The sequence below is a fragment of the Aotus nancymaae genome, unplaced genomic scaffold (genome assembly GCF_030222135.1).
Source record: "Aotus nancymaae isolate 86718 unplaced genomic scaffold, 86718_ANA_hifiasm-v0.15.2.pri h1tg000019l, whole genome shotgun sequence".
NCBI classification, from domain to species: Eukaryota; Metazoa; Chordata; class Mammalia; order Primates; family Aotidae; genus Aotus; species Aotus nancymaae.
This window is the reverse complement of record NW_026988431.1, coordinates 15545882-15564591: the sequence shown is the minus strand read 5'-3', so window position 1 is coordinate 15564591 and position 18710 is coordinate 15545882. Positions and strand designations below refer to the sequence as shown.

At 37.8% G+C, this 18710-nt stretch overlaps 1 protein-coding gene across 2 annotated transcripts in view; it reads left to right on the top strand.

The window, feature by feature from the left end:
* ECT2 (epithelial cell transforming 2) overlaps positions 1 to 18710 on the top strand; it is a 124299-nt gene that overhangs the window by 18129 nt on the left and 87460 nt on the right. The window contains exon 1 of one of the 2 annotated variants that reach the window (XM_064378639.1): positions 18136 to 18154. The exons of the other annotated variant lie outside the window; for it this stretch is intronic. The gene's annotated coding sequence lies outside the window, so the exon portion shown is untranslated. Of the gene's footprint in view, positions 1 to 18135; positions 18155 to 18710 lie in introns of those variants that run through there. 2 annotated transcript variants of the gene reach the window in all.

Below are 18710 nucleotides of genomic sequence, written 5' to 3'. Positions count from 1 at the left end.
TTGTTAGTATTTTTATACTAAAGGAACCTGTCTTAATTTTCAATATTTCTGAAAATACTAAAATAATTTTCTTACTTCAATGAAGTAAGATCTGGTTTCAAAAAGATTACTGAATATTTGTCTGTTGGAAAGCTAGTCTCTTAGTAGAGTTTTGTTTATCTTTTCTCCATTTCCCACTTTTTTCCAGCTGTCCGCACTGATGCAAGCAACCATGGGTATCTTTTTTTTTGAGACAAGCTTTCACTCTGTTGCCCAGATACAGCACAGTGGCACTATTAGAGCTCACTGTGGCCTCCAACTTCTGGGCTCAAGTGGTCCTCCAGCTTCAGTTTCCAAGTAGCTAGGATACAAGTTTATGCCACTACAACTGGCTGATTTGCAGTTTTTTATTTTTTGGAGAAAAAATAAACAGAGTCTTGCCATGTTGCCCAGGCTGGTCTCGAACTCCTGGACTCAAGCAATCCTCCCACCTCAGCCTCCCAAAGTATTGGGATTACAGACATAAGCCACTGCACCTGACCCTGGAAAACATTTTTAAGGCTGATAGTCTTATAATCTCTGGGAAAATAATTTCCTAGTTCTTGATATAAAGTGGCTCCTTTGTTTTATGTGCTCATTCAAGAACCAGATATATTTTCATGGTCTAAGTATGAAACCATGTCTCAAGGAATTAATAATATTCACACTGATGTGATATCACAATAGGTTACAATTCTTATTATCTATGAGCATAAACTATGTTATCAAAGAGACTGAATAAGAGACACAGAAGTAGATATATCAGAGGGGATTTATTAGAGGAATTGGCTCATGCTATAGTAGAGGCTGAGAAGTCCCATAATAGGCTGATGCAAGCTGGGGAACTAGGGAAGCAAATAAGGTCACTCTCAGTTTGAGGCCATAGGCCTGAGAATCTGGGAGCAGCTGGTGCAAGTCCTGGAGTCCAAAGGCCAGAGAACCTGGAGTTCTGATGGCTAAGGGCAGGAGACAAAACGTGATCCAGCTCCAGAAGAGAGAGAGAGAATCTGCCTTTTGTTCTCTCTGGGTCCCCAGTGGGTTGGATGGTGCCCACCCACACTGAGTGAGGATGGACCCTTCTTAGTCCATTTATTCAAATGCTGATCTTTTCTGGAAACCGCCTCATGGGAGCATATCCAGAACTAATGCTTTATCAGCCATCTGAATATCCCTTAAGCTCTTCAGGTTGACACCTAAGATCAACCATCACAATAACTGTCATTTCTTTTCTTTCTTTTTCTTTTTCTTTTTAAAGATGAGGTCTCACTATGTTGCCCAAGCCGGTCTTGAACTCCTGGACTCAAGCAATCCTCCCACCTGGGCCTCCCAAAGTGCTGGGATTACAGGTGTGAGGTACCACACCTGGCCCTGTCATTTATTTGCTAAAATCTGCAGACATTTACCAATGATCTACTAAATGTATCATTCTTGGGAATGGGACAATATTCCTGTAGAGAAGTTCTCAGTCTATCGGAAAATAAATAGTAGGGGGCTATCTATACGGTGGCTTACGCCTGTAATCGCAGCACTTTGGAAAGTTGAGGCAGGCAGATCACCTGATGTCAGGAGTTTGAGACCAGCCTAGCCAACATGGTGAAACCCAATCTCTCCCAAAAACACAAAAATTAGCTGAGCGTAGTGGCAGGTGCCTGTAGTCCCAGATACTCATGAGGCTGAGGCAGGAGAATTGCTCAAACCCGGGAGGCAGAGGTTGCAGTGAGCCAAGATTGCACCACTGCACTCCAGCCTGGGTGACAGAGCAAGACTTTGTCTCAAAAAAAAAAAAAAATAGTAAACAGGAAAATACAACAATGAAACTTATTAAATGCTATAGTAAAGGTATAGAAAAATAATCTTCAAAGGTAAGAAAAAGCGCATCAAATAGGCAACAGGAGAACGGTACATCAAGCATGAGGCGTAATCCACGATCTGGCCTGAGAACTTGCCACCTTCAGGGAGCAACTCTACTGATTTTCTGAATGACGTAAAATAAACTTATCAGAAGTAGTTTCAAGTCTATTCTTAGCTGAACCACTAGTGGAACCAGAATCAGTGATTTACAATTAGAATGCGTTTCACTGATTTAGTACAACGTTTGTAAATCGATGATAGGATAATCAGTCTATGTTTTTCAGGGATAAATCATTTATATTGACAAAATATACTTTGTAGTAATAATTATTAAAAATATCCAGTGGCTTAAACTCTTGGGTCAAACACTCAGGATAACATTAAATTTTAGTGACTAGATATGCTGAAAATAAATCAAGTGAGTTATTTATTCTTGGGTTTTTCTCCTGCCTCTTGGTTTTTTAATGCTTGTCTTGAAAAAAGAAAATATTAGTTAGTACTGTTTGGCATTTACTTATCTTAGATCCCTAGTATATTGCCAAAAAGTTATTTTTATAAAAATTTGAACCCAAAGTTAAAGTGATTACCTACTCCCATCCCTTCCCTGAGTCCAGGTCTCAACTCAGTCGTAGGCACAACTGAAATATTGAAGTTATTGAAATTCAATCAATATATGTAGCTGATAAAGTTGAATATTTAGATCTGAAAGGCTAACCATGGGAAAAAAGAGATCACTGCCTCTCCACTGTAGCTAAGTTTAATCAAGTACATGACTGTACATAATATAATACCTGAAAAAATAAGTTTACTAAATTCAAATCTACTTTTCGTATATGTACACATTTGGAAAGTGATCCAAAACTTTGAGGGTGTTCCCTCTGAAAAGACATTACTTGGAAATTCCTACATCAATTTTAATTTTTATTCCTTAAAGGTACCAGGAACCAAAAGTCAAGACAAAAAAACTTTTTAAATGTCCAAGATTTTATTTATTTATTTATTTATTTACTACTGTATGTGAACCTGTGTCACTAAGGTGAGTATTTTACAGTTTATTCAGCAAATTGTGATTTTAAGGCTCCTGGGAAGTGAGTCAACTATTGCAGCCTGCATCACATCAACAGTATTTTAGGAATTCCTCCCCTAGAGTTTGTAACTGGAGTATGATAATTTATTACAGCTAGGAAAAAGTAGTATGGTAAACTTTTGATACACTTGTTTAAACATTTAAAATTTCTGTTATTTTAAAGTTGGTATCATTATAAAAATTCATTGATAAAAATAAGTACATTTTAACAATGTTTATTTTCATGTAGCAGGAAATACAGCTAGTAAACAGACAGATGGGAAAGTGTTTAATCTTACCAAGAATCAAAGAATTCAAAATAAAACTTCAGAGTCATATTTTTCCTCCAAAAAAATTATAAAAATAGAATAGATCATGCAGATAGGAAAGCAGGCAAATAGTTTCCTTTTATAAATGATCCTATAATATAAATCTTCATGTAGAAAACATTTTTCTTAATAAAAATTAGTTAGTAAAAAAATGTTTTAACTCTGGAAACTACCTAAATTACATAAACAAATATGATACTACCACAAACAGCTATTTAGGTTATATAAATGAATATACGACTGTTGTTATGTATTGCTTAAAACATGTTCTATAATGCTTAAAACATGAAAAACATATTTAAATACAACTGGAGGCAAATACATCTAAACTTCAACTGCATTTATGTTTGAATTATAAGACAATTTTTTTTTTTTTGAGACAGAGTTTCACTCTTGTTATCCAGGCTGGAGTACAATGGCGCGATCTCAGCTCACTGCAACCTCCACCTCCTGGGTTCAAGCAATTCTCCTGCTTCAGCCTCCCAAGTAGCTGGGATTACAGGCGTGCACCACCATGCCCAGCTAATTTTTGTGTTTTTAGTAGAAACGGGGTTTCACCATGTTGACCAGGATGGTCTCGATCTCTTGACCTCGTGATCCACCCGCCTCGGCCTCCCAAAGTGCTGGGATTATAGGCGTGAGCCACCGCGCCTGGCCAAGACAAATTTTTTTATTACTTTGTAGTTTCCAATTTTATTCATGCATTACTTGTATAATAATGTTTTAAAAATAACTTTAAAAAGAGAATGGATAACCATGGGAAAAAAGAGATCATCACCTCTCTATTATATAACTAAGTTCAATCAGGTAAAAGATTGTACATACTATAATATTAAAAAACAAAAGTTTACTAAATTCAAATCTGCTTTAAAAACAGGTCTTAAAAATGCCAAAAATAGTTGGTAATGGAACCAAATTATACTAGACAAAGCAGGACATTCATTGAAAATGTTCCTCATTACATCTATTTATCTCATCTTTAAATTATATTTATAAAACAACATTCTAGTTTTTTTTTTTTTATTCAACCAACACATCCTAATAAAGAGAAACGTTGGCTGAATGTTCCTGACTCTCTTCTATCATCAGTTATCTGTATGATCTTGGGAAAGTTACTTAGTGTTCTTGATTCTTAGTTTCTTTATCTGTAAAATAATGCTTAGGACCCAGGATCTCAAAGAGTCTTTCTAGTTCCAGGACTAATTACGTGAGAATGCAAATATAGGCTGAATATACTTTAAAACCCTCTTTTTGCTGGGCACAGTGGCTTAACACCTGTAAGGCCAACATTTTCAGAGACTGATGGGAGAAGATAGCTTGAGTCCAGGAGTTTGAGCTTATAGTGAGCTATGATTGCACCAATGCACTACAGACTGGGTGTCAGAGCAAGATCCTGTCTCTAAGAAGAAAAAAATAAAATAAAGGAATGTATATTTGGCAAGAAATTCTATAATTACAAAGAAACCTGGAGCATGATTAAACTCCATGGTTTCAAGTTACTCATTGTTCTAAAGGTATTTTTCCTTTAAAGCTGAATGATTCAGCTTTTGTAATACTCATGACTTATTCTAAATTATTTTGTAAATTCAGACTTACTTTATGAAAGAATTGCAAGATCAATTCCATAATCAGTGATAGAGTTCTCCGTATCTAACTAATGAAGTTGTACTCTTTGTACTCTTACTAGGAAGTAAGAAGGGACTTACTTCACAGCCTGTTTGGAAAAATGCTCATTTGTGAGTTTTTTTTATTGCACATGGTGACTTATTTCTATTTTTTATATTCTGATTTTGATGAGTCACTTATTTCTATTAAATGAAGGTCTCATTGATTTTAGAAATTCTTTGATTATCTACTTCTCACTAAGTGCATGTTACTAGAAGGTTCTTACCATTATCTTTTATGCTTTTTCATACTTTCAATAAAATCTTATCCATTTTCAGTCTGTGTCCATGTATTCTGTTCTCAAATCTTAAACTGAGTTGATTGGAACCGAGCCTTTAATTCTCCAGACAATTTTTTTTCTTTTTTTAGAGACAAGGTCTTGCTCTATTGCCCAGGCTGGAGTGCAGTGATGCAATCATAGCTCACTGCACCCCGGGCTCAAGCTATCCCCTGGCCTTAGCCTCCCAAAGTGCCAGGATTGCAGGCATAAACTGACATGCCCAGTCTCCAGACAAATTTATTTTTTATGGGGAATCTTGGCATGTCAAAAGAAGACCCATTTCGTACACATTCCTTGCTGAGCAAAATGGCCTCTTGACTTACAGACTAAACTTTTATTTAAACCAGGTTATATATAGGTTTAACTGCCCAAGTATTTAGCAAAGTGAAGAAACTCAACCCTGAAGCTATCTTTAAGGCAAAAATATGTGCCATTCCCAGGACTTATTTATGGCTCAGTGTTTGGTACTTTTCTGTCCACCATCTGGTCAGATCGTTCAGTAGTAAAACGGGGTTAACTGTGCTCTGTATTTCAGCTGTTTCAGTCATTAGTGCTACTGTCGTGCTATGATCTACATTCTGATCATTGTAGTGCTCTTAATGATCAAAGTCTTTCATATGTGTTTTATCATTTAAGACAATTCTGTTAGATTGGTAGAATTGGAATTAATTTTTATCCAGTGTTCTCAATGAGAAAACTAAGATTCAAATAAATTAAGTGACTTACCTAGCATCACAGAGTAAGCAACATCAGGACTCAAATTCAGTGTTCTAATAATAATACTATTCTCTTCAAACACATTATCTTCCCCAAGATTCCTTCTTGAAGTAAGGAATGAAAGGAGGGAGAGGAAATTAACAGTTCAAATTATATGCAAAGTAATTGTATTTTCATTTTTTAAAGCCAAATAACATTTTTTTTCCTTTAAGCTCTTTCTAAGATAGAATGAAGAATTTCTCCATTCTTCATCAAAAACCAAAAATAAACCAGGTACAGTGGGTGCGGCCAAGGTGGGCAGATCACCTGAGGTTAGGAATTCGAGACCAGCCTGGCCAACATGGAAAAACCCCTGTCTTTACTAAAAATATAAAAATTAGCCGAGCATGGTGGCAGACACCTGTAATCCCAGCTACTCTGGAGTCTAAGGCAGGAGAATCACTTGAAGTGAGTGAGCCAAGATCACGTCACTGCACTACAGCCGGAATGACAGAGCAAGACTCTGTCTCAAAATAATAATAATAATAATATTTTTCAAATTCCTGGTTTCTTTCTATAATTACAATCCCTCTAACACAGAAACTCAGTTCTAATATTTAGTGGTCCATATATACATGTCATGCATTGTGTTCAAGAAAGGGACAAGTAGAGAGAAATAGATTTGGTGGCCCCAGAAATCACATCCACCCCCACCTAAAAGTAAAGTCATGATCTTTTTTTTTTCCAGAAGCATCTTGCTGTGTTGCCCTGGCCAGAGTACAGCGGCACCATCTAAGCTTATTGTTTGTGTTCATTTACATGCTGCTTTTAAAAAATTCTTTAAGCATTAGAAATACTTGACTGTGGAAATTAAATTTAGTTCATACTTACGCCTTACTAAAAAATCTTTCAAAAAATAAAAAATAAATTTAGTTTATACTGTACCTGTTCTAAGAAGTCCTAGTTAGATAGGAAAGTGTGACTATAATGCATTAATATTTATGCATAAGCCACCTTCACATATTCTGCAATAACAAGAAACACTTGAAACATTTCAAGGAATAGTGTATAAAAGGCATTAACTAGCAATTTAGTTACATCCAACAAAATATATGGAATGCATGTCATTTATTATGCTGGTGGTGGGGACATTGGAGGAGAATGGCAGGCAGAGGCAGTGAGTTTACAAAGATGTGACTCGCTTGCCTTTAAACAGGGAACATATTTACATGACTCACAATGATACAATGCAGGAAGCCCCTCTACACAGCGTGGTGTGAGTCAAGTACCAAAGGAGCATGGAGGTAGGAGTAATTAGTTCACCCAGGTAGAGGTTAGGCAGAAGAAGTCTCACCAAGGTGGTGATATTTGCTCTGAACCATCAGGAACTAAAGGGATTTAACCAGGCACACGTCAAATCTAATAGCAGAAAGAGAGACTCTAAAAGAAAATGATATTGTTCGGGAGTAGCATTGCAATAGAAATATGCATGCCATAAAACACCATGTGTGTATTCAAACAGGTTGAGGCATGGGGACTTTTTTTTTTTTTTTAAGAGATGGGATTTCACTGTGTTGCCCAGGCTCGTCTCAGATTCCTCCTGGCAGTCTCCTGGGTAGCTTGAATTACAGGTACACACCACCACACCCAAAAGGGGAGGGGTTTTTGGTGTGTGTGTGTGTCTGTGTGGGGTTTTGTTTTTGTTTTTGTTTGTTTGTTTTGTTTTGTTTTGTTTGAGACGGGATCTCACTCTGGTTGCCCAGGCTGGAGTGCAGTGGTGTAATCTTGGCTTTCTGCAGCCTCGACCTCCTAGGCTCAGGTGATTCTCCCACCTCAACCTCCTGAGTAGCTGGGTTTACAGGCATGTGCCACCATGCCCAGCTAATTTTTGTATTTTTAGTAGAGACAGGGTTTTGCCATGTGGCCCAGGCTGATCTCAAACCCCTGGGCTCAAGCAATTTGCCCACCTCTGCCTCCCAGACTGCTGGGTTTACAAGCATGAGCCACCACACCTGGCCCCAAAAGGGTTTTTAAAGGCAAAATGAGGAGGATTATGGAAGTGTTTTTTGAATCAATCATCTGGCTGCAAAGATCAATAACAAGAGTGATGTTATCCAACGTTGGACAGGCAGTTGCTGTACAGACATCCTTGCAGAGGATTTTCTGTGTATGGTTGGGGTGGCCTTTGTGCAAGGCTGTTTTTTGGGGTTTTTTTTATTTGTTTGTTTGTTTTTGAGACAGAGTCTCTTTCTGTTGCCCAGGCTGGAGTGCAACGGTGCAATCTCGGCTCATTGCAACCTCCACCTCCCAGGTTCAAGTGATTCTCCTGCCTCAGCCTCCCGAGTAGCTGGGATTACAGGTGCCCGCCACCACGCCCAGCACATTTTTGTATTTTTTTAGTAGGGACAGGGTTTCACCGTATTGGCCGGGCTTGTCTCAAACTCCTGACCTTGTGATCCACCTGCTTCGGCCTTCCAAAGTGCTGGTTTTATAGGCGTGAGCTACCACGCCCGGCCAAGGCTGTGGTTTTTGTAGTCTCTTGTTATCAGGTGTATGTGCATGAGAACCCTCTCTTCCTGGCCTTGCTTGGCTTCATTTGCCAAGAGTTTTAACAGAAGCAAAAGGTCCTGGTGGTAGAGTTTGTGTTTGATGTTCCCAGAGGCTCTGTGGACAGTCCCAGTGGCATTAGGGATGGACTGCATGATTGTCCCTATGATTTTCTGTTAAAACTTGCTTAAGTTATTTGGTTCTGTTGTGTGTAACCAAAAGCCCTAACTGAAATAACCATTTGCAGTATAAATCCACACTGATTTTTTTTTTATTTTGAGACAGAGTCTTGCTCTGTCGCCCAGGCTGGAGTGCAATGTCGTGCTCTCGCCTCACCGCAACCTCTGCCTCCCAGGTTCAAGCAAGTCTCCTGCCTCAGCCTCCCAAGTAGCTGGGGTTACAGGTGCGTGCCACCACGCCTGGCTAATTTTTGTATTTTTAAGTAGAAACAGCGTTTCACCATGTTGGTCAGGCTGGTCTGGACCCCCTGACCTCATGATCTGCATGCCTCAGCGTCCCAAAGTGCTGGGATTACAGGCATGAGCCACCGTGCCTGGCTCACACTGGTGATTTTTAATGTTTTGTAAATCCAGCCCGTTTAATATATGTGGATTCCTCATGGCAGAGACTAGCCAGTGCTGGTGCATCGTTGGATAGACAGGAATTACAACATAGATACGTTTGCTTTTTCTCATTTCTATTCATCTACAGGTCTACATCATTGCATTTCCATAATTACGTTAATGAATGCATAGCCCTGACATAAAATACAAAGTGCTACATATCCGCAAAATAAAAACATATACAGAACCTGATGACAAAATAATCACAACGTTGAGGCATTGCTAGGAACTTACAGAATTGCAAAACACCATTGTGAAAGGCAGTTAAGGGAACGCAAAGATCACTGGCATCTAGTCCTAATTCAATTATGAACCAATCATGTGATCTTGGCCCTCTTGGATCTCGGTTTCCTCATATGCAAATGGTAGGATTGTGCAAATAATAATAGCTATTATTTATTGAGCACTGCTTTGCCAGGCAAGCTAAAACAGAGGTAAGTAATGTTATTATCCCAAAGTAAGAGAGGAGGTATGAGAGGTGAAGTAACTTGCCCAAAGTCACAGTTCTACAGTGGCAGTCCTGGACATAGACCCAGATGTACTGCTACCAAAGCTTTATTTCTGAACATTTAGGGAGATTCCGTATCTTTGCTATTGTGCTTAGTGCTGGAATAAACCACAACTGGGATTTTTTTAAATCCTTGCAGACAGATATTTATGTTCAATTACTCTGATTGTGCACTTGGATGCCACAGCAATGTTAAATTCCTGTTAAAGTTTCGAAATACTTGTCAATTTCTGTACTTTTCAATTGATAACAATTTGCATACTGATGTTCTGGTCTACAGATCCCACTTTGATTGGTACTGTTATTAAAATACTTAAAGTTATTGCATATTATGAAGAAAAACTAATTTGCTAACAATTCTGTTGGGGATATGAGCGCTGTTCAAGGGCAGTCTACTCTCCATTCAGTGACTGCGCTTATCTTACTGCCTTAAGGAACAAAGCAAGCTCTGCTGTAGGTACACTATACTTTCTTATAAAATCAGCTCCTCGTACCATGTTATCAATTACAGAACTGTTACAATTGTAGAACCAAATTTCATCTTATTCTCTGACATCTAATCAGTCATCAGAAAGTCTTAAATTTTTGTTCTCCATGCATCTCACATGGACACCTTTTTTTCTTTAAAAAAAATTTTATAACTGTATTTTTAAAAAATATTTTTAATAGAGACAGGGTCTTACTATGTTGCCCAGGCTGTTTTCAAACTCCTGAACTCAAGCAACCCTTCTGCCTCAGCTACCCAAAGTGTTGGGATTACAGGCGTAAGCCACTATGCCCAGCTACTTTCTTTATTATTGCCCTCACCTTTGTTCATGGTCATAGGATCACGAGTCCTATACTATTACAAAGATCATCGTGATAGTCTCCTTGTCACAAGTGTCTGCTTCCTTTTCTTTCCCTTTCGCCATTTAGAAGATGAAGTAAGCAGCGACTGATTTTAATGCATTCTCTAGCTCCAACAACCCATGATTTATCCCCGCTGTGCTTACTGATTCTGCTTTCCACATTAGAGTCTATGCCACAAAAAATTCATAGAAAAAGTAAAAAAGCCTGGAGGTCAGCAACTCAGATTTGAAAGGTACAAGCAGGCCCAATATGCTGACAATCCAGAATCTGTAACCTTGGCTAATCTGCATTGACATTTTTTGTTTTTTCCATTTAGAATTATAACCCTATAGGTAATTAACATTTCTGTAATAATATTAATATAATTAATATTAGTATAATTTAGTATAAATATGATTAATCATAAATCAACTATATTAATATTAATATAATTAATATTTCTGTAATCCTAATATTTAGGATACTTAGGATTATATTTCTCAATCCTAAAAAGAATGAGAAATAATAATGAGAATAGTGTAGAAATAATAAAAATCACAAATGTAGTCTGGGTGTGGTGGCTTACACCTGTAATCCCAGCACTTTGGGAGGCTGAGGTGGGCAGATCACTTGAGATCAGGAGTTCAAGACCAGCCTGGCCAACATGGTGAAACTCCACCTCTACTAAAAATACAAAAATCAGCTGGATGTGGTGGTAGGTGCCTGTAATTTCAGCTACTCAGGAGGCTGAGGCAGGAGAATCACTTGAACCCAGGAGGCAGAGGTTGAAGTGAGCCAAGATTGTGCCACTGTACTCCAGCGTGGGTGATAGAGCAAGACTCTGTTTCAAAAACAAAAACAAAAACATCACAAATTTAGATCCATGATATTAATACTTTTTAACTCCTTGATGGATAAAAGTAATAATGAGTTTTATAATCAATAAAATTTTGTGGTTTTTAGCTTGTTAGATGTGTATATAATATTTAAGATAATCTATTAGACTTTCGATTTTAAAACTTTTATTAGGGCCGGGCGCGGTGGCTCACGCCTGTAATCCCAGCACTTTGGGAGGCCGAGGCAGGTGGATCACGAGGTCAAGAGATCGAGACCATCCTGGTCAACAAGGTGAAACCCCGTCTCTACTAAAAATACAAAAAAATTAGCTGGGCATGGTGGCGCGTGCCTGTAGTCCCAGCTACTCAGGAGGCTGAGGCAGGAGAATTGCCTGAACCCAGGAGGCGGAGGTTGCGGTGAGCCGAGATCGCGCCATTGCACTCCAGCCTGAGTAACAAGAGCGAAACTCCATCTCAAAAAAAACCAAACTTTTATTATGTGCTTCAATGTTTACGTTAATCAATAATGTTTAAATTTAATTTGTTTTTAGTATCACATAGTAACTCATGTTTAGATTCGTAGTGGAATGAATTATCATTATACAACGTACATCTAGAAGTGAGAGCTCCTGGCCAGGCGCGGTGGCTCACGCCTATAATCCCAGCACTTTGGGAGGCCGAGACGGGTGGACCACGAGGTCAAGAGATCGAGACCATCCTGGTCAACATGTTGAAACCCAGTCTCTACTAAAAATACAAAAATTAGCTGGGCGTGGTGGGGCACGCCTGTAATCTCAGCTACTCAGGAGGCTGAGGCAGGAGAATTGCTTGAACCCAGGAGGCGGAGGTTGCAGTGAGCCGAGATGGCGACACTGCACTCCAGCCTGGGTAACAAAAGCGAAATTCAGTCTCAAAAAAAAAAAAAATAAAGAAGTGAGAGCTCCTTTCTTTGAAAAGCTCCAGGATATTGAAGACCCTATCAATATCCCCACTTCCCTTGTTTGCCCTCAAGGAAGTAAACCATTTTGTGCTTCAGAAGCATTGGAGGGAAGAAGGAGGAGAGGGAGAACACAGATTCTCAGGTGAAGATAAATTCTGATCTGACTTCCAGTGTATTTTTCCTGAAACATGTTGAAGGCAGATGTCACAGTGATGGGAATCTCAGATCTGCTCCTACACAGCACTCCAGGAGAAGGAAGAAACTCTCAGTGAGGGTAGCTTGGTAATGTTCGGAGACTGAGCAACAAGTGTCACAATTTGGGGAAATACGATACTCTTACTTGAGCTTCAAGTTAAAGTAGGAGCGGTGGCTGCCTGCTAATAATTTATGCAAGCATTGACAACATTTCAGAGGTGGTCAAAATGGACTGACGGCCAGAGTCCTTTCCCCTAAAGTTTTTGGATTGTACATCATGCCACAGATTTTTTATGATCCTAGAAAGGTGGGCCCTGCCTGCACTATCTTCACTTCCTTAGAAATCAGCTAAGATGGGTTAAACTTCCCACTAATCCTGATGAGTAGCCCGCATAGGTAAACTTCAGAAAATTACAGAAAATGAGGTATTTTTTGAACCCAGTATTGAGGAGCAGATTTTCATCCTTTATAAATGTGGTGGAGCCCTCCACCCTTTGACTCAGCCTGAGCTATTCAGGATTTATGAGAAAGGAATAGCGGCCTGGGCGTGGTGGCTCACCCTTGTAATCCCAGCACTTCGGGAGGCCAAGGCGGGTGAATCACTTGAGGTCAGGAGTTTGAGACCAGCCTGGCCAACACGGTGAAACTCTGTCTCTGCTAAAAATACAATAATTAGTTGGGCGTGGTGGGTGGATGCCTGTAATCCAAGCTACTCAGGAGGCTGAGGCAGGACAATCCTTTGAACCCAGGAGGCAGAGGTTACAGTGAGCCGAGATCACGCCATTGCACTCTGACCTGGATGACAAGAGCGAAACTCAGTCTCAAAAAAAAAAAAACAAAAAACGAAGAAGAAGAAGAGCAAGGCACTGTGGGATGCCTTATACCTGGCAGTACCTGTCCACATGAGAGGAAATATAAAAAGGACCTCCAGGTGAAGCAGGTGGAGGAGAAGCCCAGTAACGTGCCTTAAGTCAAAGATGGCTAACTAGAACCTAGCTCTTCATTTCTATGGCCTAGGCCTAAGTCACCTTCTCCTGATTCAATAAGAGGAACTGCCACAATAATATGTATTTTTTTTGTCTTGAGGAATTTTAAAGTGCACTCAAGAAATCAAGCCAGAGCTTGCTCAAGGATAGTTCAAAGTCTATTCTACTTTAAATTCTTTTCCCTGTGATAATCTTGTTACACATAAATTTGATTTTTCTCTAGAGACCTAAGATAGTATTAATAAAATAGTGTTTTCATTATAGCCCTAACAAGATAATGGAATAGACTAATATCCTGTACACTTAAAGCTTTTTCTTTGAAGTTTTCACAACTATTTGTAAAGTTTATGTGTAGATGATGATTAGCATTATTTTGAAATTTCAGATAAGCATTGTGGTTTCTACCTTCAAGTATTCCAAGACTATTTTTTTTAAGGGAATGGTTCTTTCAATTTATGTTTCTTATTTTCATAGCATTAAAATATGTTTGCTCATTCTGCTTGGGGAGGGTTAGTAAAACACCTTGAAGGTTCTTGGATATATGTCATTGGCCTTCAACAGGAAGTCAAAGGTTTGATAAAGAAAATGGCACAATTTGGGCTGTTTTGTTTTTCCAAGTTTTAAATTACAAAAGTAATCCATGTTCACAGTTTTTTAAAAAATATTTTTTATTTTATTATTTTTATTTTTTATAGAAATGGGGTTTCACCATGTTGGTCAGGCTGGTCTTGAACTCCTGACCTCATGATCCACCCGCCTCAGCCTCCCACGTGCTGGGATTACAAGCGTGAGCCACCGCACCCGGCCCCATGTTCACAATTTCTAAAAATGAAGAAATATAGGAATGGTGTTCAGAGGTATCTACTACTAACAGTTGGGTATATGATAACACATTCTTGACTTTTAACTTCACTTCGGTGTTCTCAGAGTGATTTTTTTTTTCTTCTTTTTTGTAGAGAGGGGGTCTTGTTTTGTTGCCTAGCTGGTCTCAAACTCTTGGCTTTAAGCCATCCTCCTGCCTTGGCCTCCCAAAGTGCTGGGATTATCAGTGTGAGCCACTGCACTTGGTAAAGAGCAGTGATTTCATACATACCAATTCCTTGATCAGTCACATTCATGAAAAACAGATAAGACAGCAACCAAAAGGATTTTAATTAGGAAAAATGAAACAATGTAATTTGAAAATATTGATATCTTATACATAACAGCTTTATTCGATCTTCATAAAAAAGGAAGCATGCAAAATGTTGATGAAAAATTATGGAAAATTACACTTAATGAAGGAGAAAATAGCTTAATATTTTAACAGCCTCTACAAAATAAGTTCAACTGTGTGTGAAAGGTAAAAATAATGAAAGATAAAGCATTAGGTTTTTTTTCCGACCACATCTGTGATTATATCAAGCATCACAACCTTCATATTAGTATGCATTAGGGGAACATTTTCTTTGTCATACATATTAACATAGAATTATCTCTCTGTCATGAATGGTATTGTGCTCTGTGGTATCGCCTTGTGCACTCCAGTTGTACAGAAAGGAGAGCAGCATGATAGGACTGAAATTGTCTAGATCAGGCTACATCAGTCTGTTTTGTCGTTTTATCCCCATTGATTAACATAGTGCCTGGCTTAGAAGTACCTAATAAATATTTGCCAAATAGGCGATAATAGTAAGAGCATTTATGGAGTGCTTTCTAGGTGTCAGGCAGTGTTCTAATCAACACTATTTCATACAATCCTCATATAACCTTACAAATTATTTCAAAAGGTACCCATTTGTTAATTCTGTCTAGGGTAGAAACTCTTAGAATCATGACAATTTAGGTTTCCACTAACTCACTTGTATTTTCCAAAATATGGAATTTCTCTGCCTTTCTATGCCCCTCTGGTGCTTAGCAAATCACCCCTTGTTTGTTTGTGTTTTAAAACTGCTGTAAACACTCATATGTCTTTTTATAGATGTACGTACGTATTGGTTTCTCTAGTGTAAGTATCAAGGTTGTAGGATAGGCGTATGCCAGATCTATTTCCCAAGAGTTTGTAGCATTTTCTGTCTGCCAACAATGTATGAAGGTTGATTTTTCTACGTCCTTACCAAATATGTTTAAATTAAAAACAATAGTCTCTTTAATTTTATTCATTCTAAAGGATGTATAGTACTATCTTATTTTAGTGTTAATTTGCATATTGCTAATGACTAATGACTTTGAACATGTTTTCAGGTACTTATTGGCCATGGTTTATATTCTGTCATGAAGTATTTATTTAAAACTTTTATCTATTGTTTATTAGCTGTTTGTTGTTGGGGTAAAAGAAATCTAGACAGATACACAAATGCATCTATATATATAATTTTCCATATGACCTATATTCCATAAATATATAACTATATAGCTAGATTTATATCTCCTAGATATAGGTTGAAGATATATATGTGTGTATATGTGTGTGTATAAATATATGTGTATACCTATACGTTTGTAAATTTTTTTTACAGTCTGTGGACTGCTTATATCGTGCAATGGCACGATCTCGGCTCACCCCAACCTCCCCCTCCTCTGTTCAAGGGATTCTTCTGCCTCAGCCTCCCAAGTAGCTGGGATTACAGGCATGCACCACCACTACACTCGGCTAATTTTGTGTTTTCAGTAGAGACGGGGTTTCTCCATGTTGGTTAGGTTGGTCTCAAACTCCTGACCTCAAGTGATCTGCCCACCTTAGCCTCCCAAAGTGCAGGGATTACAGGCGTGAGCCACCGCTCCCAGCCTAGAAAATGGAATTTTTGATATGGATAATTACCTATGTTCATAAACACTGGCAAGTCTTAATTGAATTAGTTTAGTAGCATTAGCATTAACTGTTTTCCGCTTATAACTGGGCTGGCTATGGTACAAAAATCATATCATTCTTAGATAATATACTCAAATGTCCATTAAGGATATAAATGTATTAATTTTGGATATATGCCACTTCATCCATTATACCTAGTAAGAAACAACAGGAAAAACTGTCATAAATAATGGATTAGATAAATGTAAAAATAATTGAAACTTTATTATCTTTGGAAAAAGCACCAGTGATATTATAATAAGAATAAAATTCTTTATATATTAATTCATTCCCTTGTTATTTCAGCAATATCTAAGTGCCTTATATCTGTCAGGCACTGTGGGCAAAATGGTTAACAAAAAGACATTGTCCCTACTTTCATGTGGCTTAGATAGTGAAAGAGACAAACATCAATTTAGTAATTACATCAGGTACCACAAAAGAGATACTCAAGGTGCTGGGGGGAGTGAATGAGGGGTCTGATAAGGTGGGTAGTTAGAAAAGACTTTCAAGGAGTTGGAAGTGAGCACACAGTAAAAGTTGAGTAGCAGTTGCTTACTCTAGGTTAAAGGAATGGGGATTAGAAGGATAGGTAGTGAGAAGAGCAGGTGCAAAAACTGCTCAGAAGGAAGGCAAGTATAGTTAGACCTAAGAGAAAGGAAGCAAACATGGTAAAAGATGAAGTTGGAGAGGCAGGTAGAGGTCAGACCATGCAGGCCTAGTAGGATTGAAGTGTTTTAAGGAGGTGATGACATAATCTGTTTAGACTTGCATAATGTTACTCTGAATGCAGGCTAGAGAATGAATCAGATGAAGGCAATATGAATTACTGGACATCAGTTACAATGCTATTCTTGGAACAAATTTTGAGACTACTATGTGTCAGGAATGTGCTATGTTGCTAGGTGCTGGAGATACAGAGATACATTGGTGAATAAGACGAAAAAGGCTCTTACAAAACCGAAAGCATCTTAATTATTTCAAAGGCAAAACATATATGTATTATGAATAAAGAAATCAGTACTTTTATATGTACAATATAAAATATAAATAACAAGAAGACTAGACTAATAGAAATAAAACTTTTGATCTTGGTTTTGTCAGTAACTAGTTACCTGACCTTGGCAAAGGAGTGTAACCTCTATGTTGCTGGCCTTGGTAAAATTCATCTGTTAAATAAAGAATGAGGCTAGGAAGCTGAGATTTTTTTTCTCCTATATCTGAAATTTTACTAATAAATTACATAATTTGAAATAATGGCCTTGTCATATTTGAAAACCTCTTGCTCTCTCAAAGAAAGCTAATTCTATTTTTCCAAATGAAATATTAAGTGCTAAATTTGTAGAGTCTTGCAAATCTATGTCAAGTGATTTATAGCCTAATGGTTCATATGAATAAAGCAACAATTCCTATACTAATTTACTGACTATTGAAGTGTGCAAAATAGCTTCTTCTGGCTCACTGTGATTATAATTTCTAAAACTTATTTTATAGGCACAGATGACAGGTTAGAAGATGCCATATTATAACCAACTTGGAAATATGACATTTTAATTGGAAAATGTTAATAATTCCAAAAAAGGAAAGAACTCGATGGTTATTCACTAAAACTTTTGAAATAAAAATCTTAAATGATAACTTCTTGGTAGGACTGAATCTTTGTGATTGTACCTAGTGTCGCATTAGGTACTTTATGAAGGTGTTGCAAGGTAGGGATGGCAATATAGAAGGAGAAAAACAATTGCGTGAGATCTGGGTGACATTACAATGTTAATAGTTAGGTAAGGTAAAACATTTAACCCTATGGTGAAAGATTTAAGTTTACCATAAAACAGTGTTACTGCTTGATTATATAACACTGCACATTTGGAAATAAAATCTATAAATTATATTTTGTTTTAACTTTAGGTAATAAAAACAAAGCCCACCACGATAATTGTTGCCTAGATCATCTTGGTAAGAAAGTTAATGATTTTTCAAATATACCAGTTCTCATGAGTAGATTAGAACAAACTATAAGGGTGTGAGAAATCTTGTTTACTCTGATTTGATGAATGATTGCACTGGCAGCGTGCACATTTGTGAAATATGACATATCAAATACTAACTTGACTAAACCCACCATTTTCTGCTGCTCTGAGGGAGTAGAGATGAAAAAAAAGAAAGACGGATATGGAGGGGAAGAGAAGAGAGGAAATATGAATACAGAGGAAAGAGTAAATTGGAAGAGGAACAAGGGTGAGATGGAGATCAGGAAGAATGTTCCAGAGTGTCAGAGAATCCAGCTGGAGATGCAGATGGGGAGCTGCTCCTCCACACGAAGTTCCATCCTTCCATCCTCCACATCAAAAAGTATTTTGTTGCATACGTCATACTCTTCAATATACTAAGTACTTCAATTCCTTTACTATTTTGTGTCTAAAACATGTTCATTCAGCATCTTAGCTATTGTAGATTGCATATTTTCATAGTTCATTCATTCAATGAACTTGTCATTGTGAAAATTATATAT